At 45.4% G+C, this 11,126-nt stretch overlaps 1 long non-coding RNA gene across 1 annotated transcript in view; it reads right to left on the bottom strand.

Annotated features, from left to right (window-relative positions):
* Positions 1 to 1,241: 1,241 nt before the first annotated feature.
* LOC139764544 (uncharacterized) overlaps positions 1,242 to 11,126 on the bottom strand; it is a 67,909-nt gene continuing 58,024 nt past the window's right edge. Inside the window, exon 3 of the long non-coding RNA XR_011716403.1 lies at positions 1,242 to 2,039. This is a non-coding gene — a long non-coding RNA (uncharacterized lncRNA). The remainder of the gene's footprint in view (positions 2,040 to 11,126) is intronic.

Here is an 11,126-nt window from a genome sequence, read left to right as displayed (position 1 = left end):
ACTGAGATGTGCTCGTATATCTCCAGCTATTCTGACATTACCAGCCTTTTCTAGAGATCCTCCCTTCTACAAAGATTCTGAGGCCTCTGACATCACAGTAGGAGCGATGCTTACTCGGAAGAAAGAAGGGAGAGAGAGAGAGAGAGAGAGAGAGAGAGAGAGAGAGAGAGAGAGAGAGAGTCATCGTCGAATGTTCCAGTGAGAACCTCGATGACGGTCAAACCCGATAGCACGACAAGGAGCTCGAGGTTGCCCCTAAGACTCTCTCAACCTTCATTGGTCTCATCGACAGGATGCCTCCACCTGTGGGTCATCGCCTGTCACTCTACCATCTCTCAAACCTTCGCAATCACGGCGGAAGAATCATTCGAATCATTCCTAAACCATTCCCGTAAAGTCGTGTGGTAATTCATCACCAAGATAAGTACCAATGGCAATTGTCTATCAAGTCTTTCCATGTAAAAATCAGCCGTATCCAAGTCCCAGCGAGAGAGAGAGAGAGAGAGAGAGAGAGAGAGAGAGAGAGAGAGAGAGAGAGAGAGAGAGAGAGAGAGGGAGGGAGGGAGTTATGTTCCCGCTGGACACTCATTTGAACGATTCATTTGGAGCAAATCATTCTCATTCCAGGAGGAGTCGTTGCGTCCCTCAAGGCAATCAGCTTAACACTGTTCCAGACACCGGATATTGAGGACAGGACCCGTGAAATGGCTCACATGCGTACTTGAGCCCTGAGGATGCTGGCTGGCTGGCTGGCTGGCTGGCTGGCTTCTTGGGCATGAAGCAGAAGCACCAGAGCGACGACCATGTCTTCCCACGCAGCCGCAGACATATAAACAGAACTTGCAAATCTACCACTGAGGTGATTACTGAGGGACGTCATCTCGGTGTTACAAAGCCACTCTTCTCTGGACCAGACCATCTGGCATCTCTGGCTCCGTAACATTTGAACGCCTGGAAGTATAATGTTCAAGGATCGAAAAAACACGGCTGCAGCACTGAGGAACAAAGACCGATTCGGTCTTCACCGTATCACTTAACCGAGGGTAACTGCAAAGGACTAAGGAAATCAACGGTTTAAAGACTTCAGTTCCCTTAATAAAGCACCAGCTGAGAGTATTCTCATAAGGATAAAGTAAGGTGTAAACCACAAACCTCTTCTTGAAATCTGTAAAACATACCAGCCATTATTACAGTCATAGTACAAGGGATTAGACTTAGAAAATGGGTTAAGTCTTGAGCTTGTAAGTTATTCTTTATTCTTTTTACAATTTCCCGGAGAAAATCGGGTTTACAAGGGCATTCCTTCGGCCGCAAGCCGGATCAGAGAAGGAGGCAGCATAAGGACACAGGTCGAGGAAGGTAGATGATTGACGCGGTTATACCGGCTGAAAGCGGGCCTTAGCCGAGGAGACAAGCAGAGCAGAGCTCGAACCAATGTGTTCCGTGGTCACCGGTTCACTGGAGGCCAATTTCAACGCACGAGTCTGCATACAGACCAAGTTCCAGAGACGGTTGGCAGAGTTCGTTCACAAGGTCTCACTATCATCACTTCCTGGACTCACTATTATCACTTCCTGGACTCACTCTCATCACTTCTTGGACTCACTATCATCACTTCCTGGACTCACTATCATCACTTCTTGGACTCACTATCATCACTTCCTGGACTCACTATCATCACTTCCTGGACTCACTATCATCACTTTCTGGACTCACTCTCATCACTTCTTGAACTCACTATCATCACTTCTTGGACTCGCTATCATCACTTCCTGGACTCACTATCATCACTTCTTGGACTCACTATCGCTCCCTGAGCTGCGAAGTGGACGGGTAAGTTCGAGCTCTCTCGTCACCCTTGTCTTTGCTATGAACCAGGAAGGAAGTGCAGGAGACAGTAGTAGGTCGAGACAGAGTTGATCAAGTCCGTCACTCCAGAGATCCCTCAGCTCAGAGCCAAGCGTAACATGGGGCACGGAGCCAGGAGCAGTCCAGTTCGTCAGGCTGCCGCCGTTGCTCAGCTGAGAGCCGGATGTAACCTGAGATCGATACCAAAATTAGAGTCGCATTCATCCCAACATCACTGTCCACTGAAGGCCTGGGCAGAGGGTGACCTAGGGAGGAATAGGAGTGAAGGGAGAGAGCGCTCTCTTTTCACCCTATGTTCTGCAGGTCTATATATATATATATATAATTCTACATTACAATTTGAAGGTCTAAATACAAAACTTTATGAAGGGTGGGATTTATCTAAAAATGTATCTTCAGTCTACTTTGGTCAGTATGAATGTTTGCTATTTGGACAGGGGTTGGCATATGCCCAAGGCAGGTCCCACTATGTTTTTAAAATCAACACCAAAGGGAGAAATATTGCACAAAATTTACCAGCTCACTTGCTCCCCCAACCTACCCCGTGCAAACTTGGTAAATTCTAGCACCATTTTTTTTCTATTTTTTTTCCTCCATCACGGCTAACGCACGAGTAGTAGCTTAAATTATCTCGATCAATCTCTCTCTCTCATGGTGACCTAGATATATCAATCACAAAGCCAGTATAAACGCAAAGGAAGTCTTACAGGAACCACGCTATCATCTTTTTTTTGAAGTTAAACTGCGATAACCAAATATGTTATCATGTACGACTGACTACATACACCTGCACTAGCTGTTGCATCAGGCTCAACGAACCAAGTTCATTCAGGTTCTTCTGTGCACTGTCTACTTCCGTCAAAGGTGAGATAGATATCACACAGCGACAGCAGGGTAAGGCTTCAGTCGCCAGCATTTCATCGTCAAAAGTCTCAAGCTTTGAGCAAGACTTACGATGTGGTCGTTAAACACATCTAAGCTCACCTCCCCGGCTTCACCTTGAGTACAGACAGCTTAACGGTGTAAAGGCCGTGTGTACACAAGCTTAGTCTTGTGTTTCTGAACATACGTTTTCCGTTCCTCCATCTGGGCGAGGCTAGCGTTACTGGTCACCTGTTAAGAGCAGGAATGATGCCTTGTTTTTGGTCGCCTGGTTTAGGGACGACTAAACACACGTTGCTTCCCCGTTGTGTTTACAAGCAAGATGTGAACGGAAGCGACGGTGTATCATGTGCACTACAGCTGGCATTTTGGAGAAGGTGAAGAAAAAAAATAATCTTTATCATTCTAGTCACCGTCCGGGTAGCGATGGACTTGTAGTGGTGTAAGACTTTTGACACAGAACACTTACGTGATAATAAAAAAAACAAACCCCCCCCCATGTTCCAGACAGTGTGCCAGTGTTAACTCGCCGTCTATTGGTTCATCACCCTCTTAATAACACATTCCTTCCTCCCTGTACAATTCGAGTTATTACATGTGAGGAAAAAAAAAAGGAGAATTTAACATTTTTTTCCCCCCTTACAAATCTCATCCACACAGTCTTAACTGCTGCGACAACAAGGCAATAATGGTCGCGTCTCCGAGCGACACGACAGCAAATTACTGCTGTAACGAGTACAGAAAATGGGAGGTCGACGGTGCTACAGCAGACGTCCATGGCCAGTTTGTTGGGGCTGTGTGTGTGTGTGTGTGTGTGTGTGTGTGTGTGGCGGGGACGGAAGCTAATGCAAGGTGTTCTGGAAGGTGTGATCCTAGGATTGGGGATTGGGTGAGTAGGGACTGGATTTAGTACCAAACGCTAAGGACTGGGTGTGAGTGAGGAGTGAAAGTATGAAGTGCTGGGGACTGCATGTGTAAGGACCGGAGGTAAGTGCTCGGGGATTGGGCGCGAATAGAAAATGCTAGGGATTGTGTGTGCGTGTCAGGCCTGAACGTTAAGACAAAGAGCTAGGGATTAGGTGCGTAGGGTCTGAATGTTATTGCTGGGGATGAATATCAGTACGAATCCCTAGGGATTGGGTGCGTGGGCACTGAATCTTACTAGGAAGTTGTGGGTGAAAGTATGAAGTGCTAGGTATGGTAGTGTGTGTTTGAGGTTGGGTTTTAGCACCAGTGCTAGGAAGGATGTGCTGGGGGCTGAGTGTTAGTGTACAGTGTTAAGAGTCATGGCGCTGGGTGTTAATGATCGGTGCTAAGGTGTGTGTTGTGGGAGTGTGTGTGTGTGTGTGTGTGTGTGTGTGTGTGTGTGTGTGTGTGTGTGTGTGTTAGTGCGGGGGGGGGGGGGGGGGGGGGTAGAGGACACACTGTTGTGACCAAGTGTCTGAAAAGGTGTTCGGAAAGGCGTCGGTGCAGGGTCTTGTGACTGCCGAGTCTTGGTTGTGTGTCGCCAGTGGGTGTTGTTAATGTGTTGTTGATTGGCTGGGTTATGCTTGGCCCATCACGTGCCGGAGGTGAGTGTTTGTGCGAGGTGTGAGTGATGTTCTTCTGTGAGCGTCTGTGTACGGTAGTCGTTGGTGCATAGCCTCAGGGTTCGCTTGGTAAGGCTACGTCGTACAGTAAAGCGCCAAATGTGGTATCAAAACATTGCAATGTTAGGGGGAGGTACTGGAATACTGGTCTGGGCCTTTTTTCTTACAGCCCATGGCGTCTCGTGGTCAATTCGATGGCTGACTTCGAAGATGTGTATAGACCAGGTGTTGGGGGAGAGGGCGTGGAGCTAATAAGGCACTGGGTGTGGGGGATTGGTTGGAAGCAAAAGGCGTTATGACTGTGTTTTTGTGTTGAGTATTAAGATAAGGTGTAGGGGTGGAGTGTTAGGTGTTGCGGTAGTGTATGTGTGTGTGTGTGTGTGTGTGTGTGTGTGTGTGTGTGTGTGAGAGAGTGTGTCGGCGTCAGGTGCCAGGGATGAAGCCTGTGTTGGGTGCTGACACGTTTTGTTAAGGATGGTGTGGTGATGGTGAGCGTTGCCGTACGGTGATGGTGAGTGTTGCCGTACGGTGATGGTGTGTTGCGGCCGAGAGTTCCCTCGGGTGCACGGGGCAGTATGCTGGGTGCTGAGGACAGGGTATGGGGCTGGGTACGAGCATGTAATGGGCCTCACCTGATTGTCTCTTGCGGACAAAGATTTACCTGAAATTTCAACGTTTCTTTCGTATGTGTCAACACAGTAGACCACGGGAATATGTATGCGTTCCAATGGAATTATTTTGAAGCGTTCTCGTCTGCAAGTTCATGATTAAAGTAAATTTTGGACTTAAAAACAAATAATTCAATAGAGAATATGGCCATGAACTATCAAATGAGAACGAACGAAACAGTTTCCCCTGAAAACGAACACTTCAGCGAAAACGGTGACACCAAGTGGACTGGACGAAAACAGACGAACAGAATGATATATTGTTGAAGCAGGGAAGGCCTAATAAAGGTTCCACGGGTTTTGTTGCTTTTCATACGTTTTTTCTTGATGATTTTACGATATTAAACACCGCATTTATTATCATCTTCAGTACTCTGCCAATCCTTCAGAAATTCACCGGATAAAAGTGACCTCAGCTCTCAAATATAGTACACATGAACCACTGTACTATGCAAACTGTAGAAAATCCATTGATAAAATTTTCTGTGATATTAGTTTCAAATAACCAGTTGGAGCGAGACTTTACCAACATCTGTAATTAGTAACTTTTTATCACAGGGAGATGTTGCAGTAAACTAGCGGTGAGGTACACTAACATGAATACCCTTACCATGTATTGTAAACAAAGAGCCATACATGTACTTGGTGTCTCTTAGAAAGCTTTCATTAATCTGTGATCACATTACGAACATTATTAATCCCATCTATTACTCGGTTTACAATGAACAATGAAGCAGAGGCTTTTTTTATACACTTAAAAACATAAATATCAACCTCTGAAAAAAAACATTAGAACTATACGCGAGTGAAGTCAATATTCCCATTATACATTTCATCGTTTGGGAGCTTGAGGAACAACGTGCAAACCATTGATGTCCACCAATCTCCATCAATCAATGTGGCGAGGCGTATAACAGATGGCTGGCTATGATGGATGGCATGACATCACTGGAGGTTGATATTATGACAGTGGTCTCGAGCCCTGGCCGACCGAGGTATCCAAGGCAGCTCGCAAAGGTTCGAGTCCTGGTCGCGACAGTCGGTCCGCAGTCAACCCAGCTGTTCATCCTTCCCTGTGGCGCTTAGGCTACAGTATATATGTATATATATATATATATATATATATATATATATATATATATATATATATATTCATTTATTTATTTATTCTATTTCTATTATACTTAATCGCTGTCTCTCGCGTTAGCGAGGTAGCACAACGAAACAGACGAAAGAATGGCCCAACCCACCCACGCACACATGTATATACTTAAACGCATTTCAACGTATACATACATATACACACGCAGACATATACATATATAAACATGTACACATTCTTAAGTTCGAGGCTCCAGTGATGGTCAAAAGTCCTGATCAATGCCGGGCCTTAATAGAGATACAAAGAGAATTATGACAGGAAAAACGAAGAGACAAGGGGAAAGTGTTTACGAATTTTGGAGGAAGTGAAAAACCTGTCTCTTAAAATGTACCAGGTCACAGTTATTAGGAAAGACATAAGAAGAGTTCCAAAGCTTCGAGGTGTACGGAAAGAAACAATTATCAAAACGGCCTACCCTAGACTTATCAATGGCCACATAGTAATCATGTGACGCAGCAGCTTGCCAAGTATTGCGTGGGGGCACACAAGCAGCCAGCTCTTAGGAACAAAACAGTGAATCAACTCTGCGGCCTAGGGCAAGCGGGGTCATGATTTGAATTTCACCTGGGACACTATATAAGTCAGATCGCTTTCGACACACCTCCGTGAAGTAAGGATGCAGAGCTAGAACCACCCCAAATGTGAGAGCATTACTCCATACAAGGATAGATCACTCCTATGTATAAAAGGAGCAACGGTTCAGGAGAAAATACACCGACACCACAGCTTTCTGTCCACAACCAGGCCCCACAGGCCCTTCCATGGTTAACTCAGGACGCTTTACATACCTTGGTTCAGTCCACTGACAGCACGTCGACCCCTGTTTACCACATTTTTCCAATTCACCTTGTCCCGTGCATACCTCCTGTATGTTCAGGCCCCAGACACTCGAAAAATCTTAACCTCATCGTTACATCTCTACTTTGGTCTCCTGCTTCTCCTTGTTCCCACCACTTGTGACACATATACCCTCTTTGTCAACTTCTCATTCATTTCTTTCCCTATGTCTGCGTTCCTGTACTGTGGACGATGGACGCTGGAACACCCTAAAAAAAAGAAAGAAAATTGAGGCCACGCTGCAGTGGAAGCCATGGTTGGCAAGTCACTGACGGAGAACGAGAGTCTATTGAACCTCAAAATAATTCTCCCGAGGTAGACAGATGTCTCTCCCATCTGACACCAATGGAATGCCCATCAGATTATAAGGCAGGAAAGTATCTGATTCTCTAATAACCCCAGCCCATTACAAACCTGATACTAGATATATGTCTATGCGAAAAAAAAGATCATCTAAATCCTATAATTCTGAAGATGATAAAACGTGAAAATAGAAACCCGAGTCTTGCAGTCCAGGTGTGAACGTGTAAACATGTTGTTGATAGTGTTGTTGTGAAGAGCAGCTGGAGACCTGTGAACGCGTCCCAGCAGCGCCAGACATGTCACCTCCCACCATCATCCTAAGTGTTCACCAGGATCTGCATCACTCCGCCTCACCTGGACTCTCCGAACGCAGAGACGAACATAAATATACTTGCGAGGTTTGAGACATCTCGTCTCGCCAATCACTCCTGTAAGGCAGGGATCGGTGGAGTAAATAACATAGCACACAAATGTTCACAAAACAGCTTCTGGTCCAGGAGGTGTGTGTGTGTGTGTGTGTGTGTGTGTGTGTGTGTGTGTGTGTGTGTATGAGGCGCAGGACACCCGGGTGAGTGAACAGTGATTCCGTGTATCGTTCTTGAGGAAGTGAAATAACATCACTCAAGGAGAAGAGCATCAGGTTCGGTATGATACATTTCTCTGACCAACTCGACAACACTCCACCGAAACCTTACGTTCCTTCGAGCAAAGACAACTTCCCAATCATGACGTTGGATTCACAATCATCTGGCCGGTGTGATCGTTCCCCCAAGATGGTGATAGAACACATCGATCATGGCCTCTGGGGCACATACGCCCTATATACATCCTAACACATGATCATCATCCAAGGTCGAGTGATCTATGTGGTTTGAGCTCCCACCACCACACGTGTGACTGGGGGTCTGTTAATCTATCATTGATCGTAAAATGATCACTCCAAGCAAGCTCGATGACAAACAACACTAAACCAAAGCTAGGGATAATCCTGAATAACTTTGGTGAACTGGAAGAGTTGTAAAATCTACGTTGTTAGTCATAATAATAAGAATTGGGTCATCATAATGACGAAAACAAATGAACTTCGTCAGAAAGATGACATTGCTGATGATCAGTTTCTGATCCAGTTACGTTCACAAACATGATGCTCTCGGTACAGAATTATTTTTTCTTTACTAAAGATTTTTTTTTCTGTACTGAATTATCTTTCTTTTACAATTTCACATTTTCTTTTCCTATCGCAAACATAGTTTCTTGGTATCTTCCAAGGAAAAAAAAAAAAAATCTAATCATGACGTATTATACCAACGTGCACGTCCGTAAGTATGACGTATCACACGGACGTACAATTCTATCATGACTTACTGCACGAACGTGGAAGCGTATTAACGAAACAGTCGGTATCATGGTTCTCCACATGGGGCTGGTCGACACGTAAGCTTATCCTGAAAAAAACACAGAAATTATTATCTAAGCTCAGAAATTACGCTTCTAGAACGTACTGCCCCCTTCAATTATCGACAGCTTACAAATACGAAGTGTCCAAGCGGAGGTAAGAGCTTGAACGAGAAGCAAAATTTGACGACAAAAATACCAAACTATCATCGTTTTCCTCCTCTTCTTTTGACGCGACGTAACTTCAGGTCAGAGCGACCTCTAAGTAATATACAGACATAAGATCAAGTGTATTCTTGGGCGTCAAAGTGCAGCACAGAGCTTTTAACCTTATCTACAATAAGAAATCCTATACATCTGCAGTTAAGGGAACGGGAGCGTAAAATGTTCAAACCGTTAACTCTAGCCAGGAGGGTGGCTGGCTGCGGCTTGGTAACCCGAGGCAAGGGAGGTTAGCGCTGAGTTACTGTACGATGGGGGAACACAACTGTAACATGCGACCCACCGTACCCTGTAACGGTCATGCGTGTAACTTCGTTGTAGTGATTAGGGAACGCACAAACTACAGCGATCATTTTCATGTGTGTTTTCACAGTACCGTACCTGAGTTAAGAGGTACACAGGACAGAGAAGTCAAGAACGCGACGAGAGGTTGGGATGAACTGCCAAAAGAAAGGGCAAGGGTGTTAAAGACACAGAACGGCACTCAAAGTCGAGCCTTTCAAACATCATGGCTGTCTAATTTGCTTTGGGTCGGGTAGAGGTGGAGGTAAATGCAAGAGACTTGGAAAGAGAGGGGAGGCAGGTGTGTAGTCGGCTGGGGGTGAGGGTGGGTGGGGGGCCGGGAAGTGGGACAGTTGTTGTTTGCTGATGACACGGTGCTGGTCGAGGATTCGAGTGAAAAACTACAGAACTTGGCATTTGAGTAAGGGAGAGTGTGTGAAAGGAGGACGTTGAAAGTAAATGTGAGTAAAAGCAAGGTAATTAGGTTTGTCTGGAGCGATATGGTATACAAGGGGCGACGTACTATCAATGGACTGAACCAGGGAATATGAAGCAGCCGGGGAATACCACGGAAAGGTCTGTGGGGCCTGGATGTGGATAGGGGGCTGAGGTGTGGATGCATAACACATGGCAGCTAGAAAATGGATGTACGCGAATGAGATCTTTTCTTTGTCTGTTCCTGGTATTAACTCGATAACGCGAGAAACAGCGAAAGAATATGGGAGGATAATGTAAATAATAATTGGAATAATAATAATAATAATAATAATAATAATAATAATAATAATAATAACAATAATAACAATAATAATAATAATATCAATAATAATATCAATAATAATGATAATAATAAAAATAATAATAATAATAATGATAATAATAATAATATCAATAATAATGATAATATTAACAATAATAGCAAACTGTTTACGGACATGACTGACGATAGAGCTGAAAGCACAAAGCGAACTTACAACCTTTACACATCCAATATGGAAGAGGGTGATATACAGTCAACTTAGGGTTAAGGATGTTTAAAATGGTTGGAATGGGACTGTTCTTTGGAGGGGTCTGTACAACGGGTTTGGACGGGCTTGAAGTGGTTGTTCAGCAGGGTAGCACTCGGTGAGGATGGAGCTCATGTGGCAGGTGAAGATGATGGTGAAGATGGTGCAGTGACGTATTCACGACCATCTGAATGAGGTTCAGGTGACGAGCGGATCATTTCGAGCATGTCCTGTTGTGTGGTGGATACAGTGAGGAGGACGAGGCGGGCGGAGGAGGCAAACTTGTGATGCCGATGAAGAATGTACAGGCGACAGGTGGGGAAGGTTTGATGACGGTACTGGTGTGCGCCGTCCTGCTGAGGTTATCATCTAAAGGAACATCCAGAAGCTTGGCAGACCTGGTTAGGGTAGGTCGAAAATGAGGAGGTTGTCGGTGATCCAGCTCTGGAAGATGGCAAGAGCGTCCTGGAGGCGACGTAGATGGCATAGCTGTTGTCTTCGCCGACACCACCGGCAGAGTCTTTCAAAGTACTGCCATAAGGACATGCGTAAAGGTGATCATCTATAGAGTTGAAGAAACACAGTTGCCCCATCTTTTCGTCCTATGGGAAGACGCAGGTGAGGGACGGCAAGAGGACGACTTCCCCTCCTGCTCCACGAAGCGTACAGCCTGATGACGCTCACTGAAGACGTCGACAAGTTATGCTATATGACGTCCCAGCAGCACGAAGGTGATGGTTTTCTTGATGAACATCTTATGGCTGATCGGGAAGAAATCTCCAGTGAAATCAGTGAAGGTGGGAGTCACAGAGGTCTCGCGCTTCCCTGGGTTACGGCAGGTAAAGACCAGGGGGCTGACGAGGTAGTGGGTGGTGGAGGAGGTCCTCATATTACCAGACGGCAGAGGGTC

Source organism: Panulirus ornatus, chromosome 4 (assembly GCF_036320965.1).
Source record: "Panulirus ornatus isolate Po-2019 chromosome 4, ASM3632096v1, whole genome shotgun sequence".
In the NCBI taxonomy this organism is placed as follows: Eukaryota; Metazoa; Arthropoda; class Malacostraca; order Decapoda; family Palinuridae; genus Panulirus; species Panulirus ornatus.
This window is presented reverse-complemented; position numbering and strand designations above follow the sequence as displayed.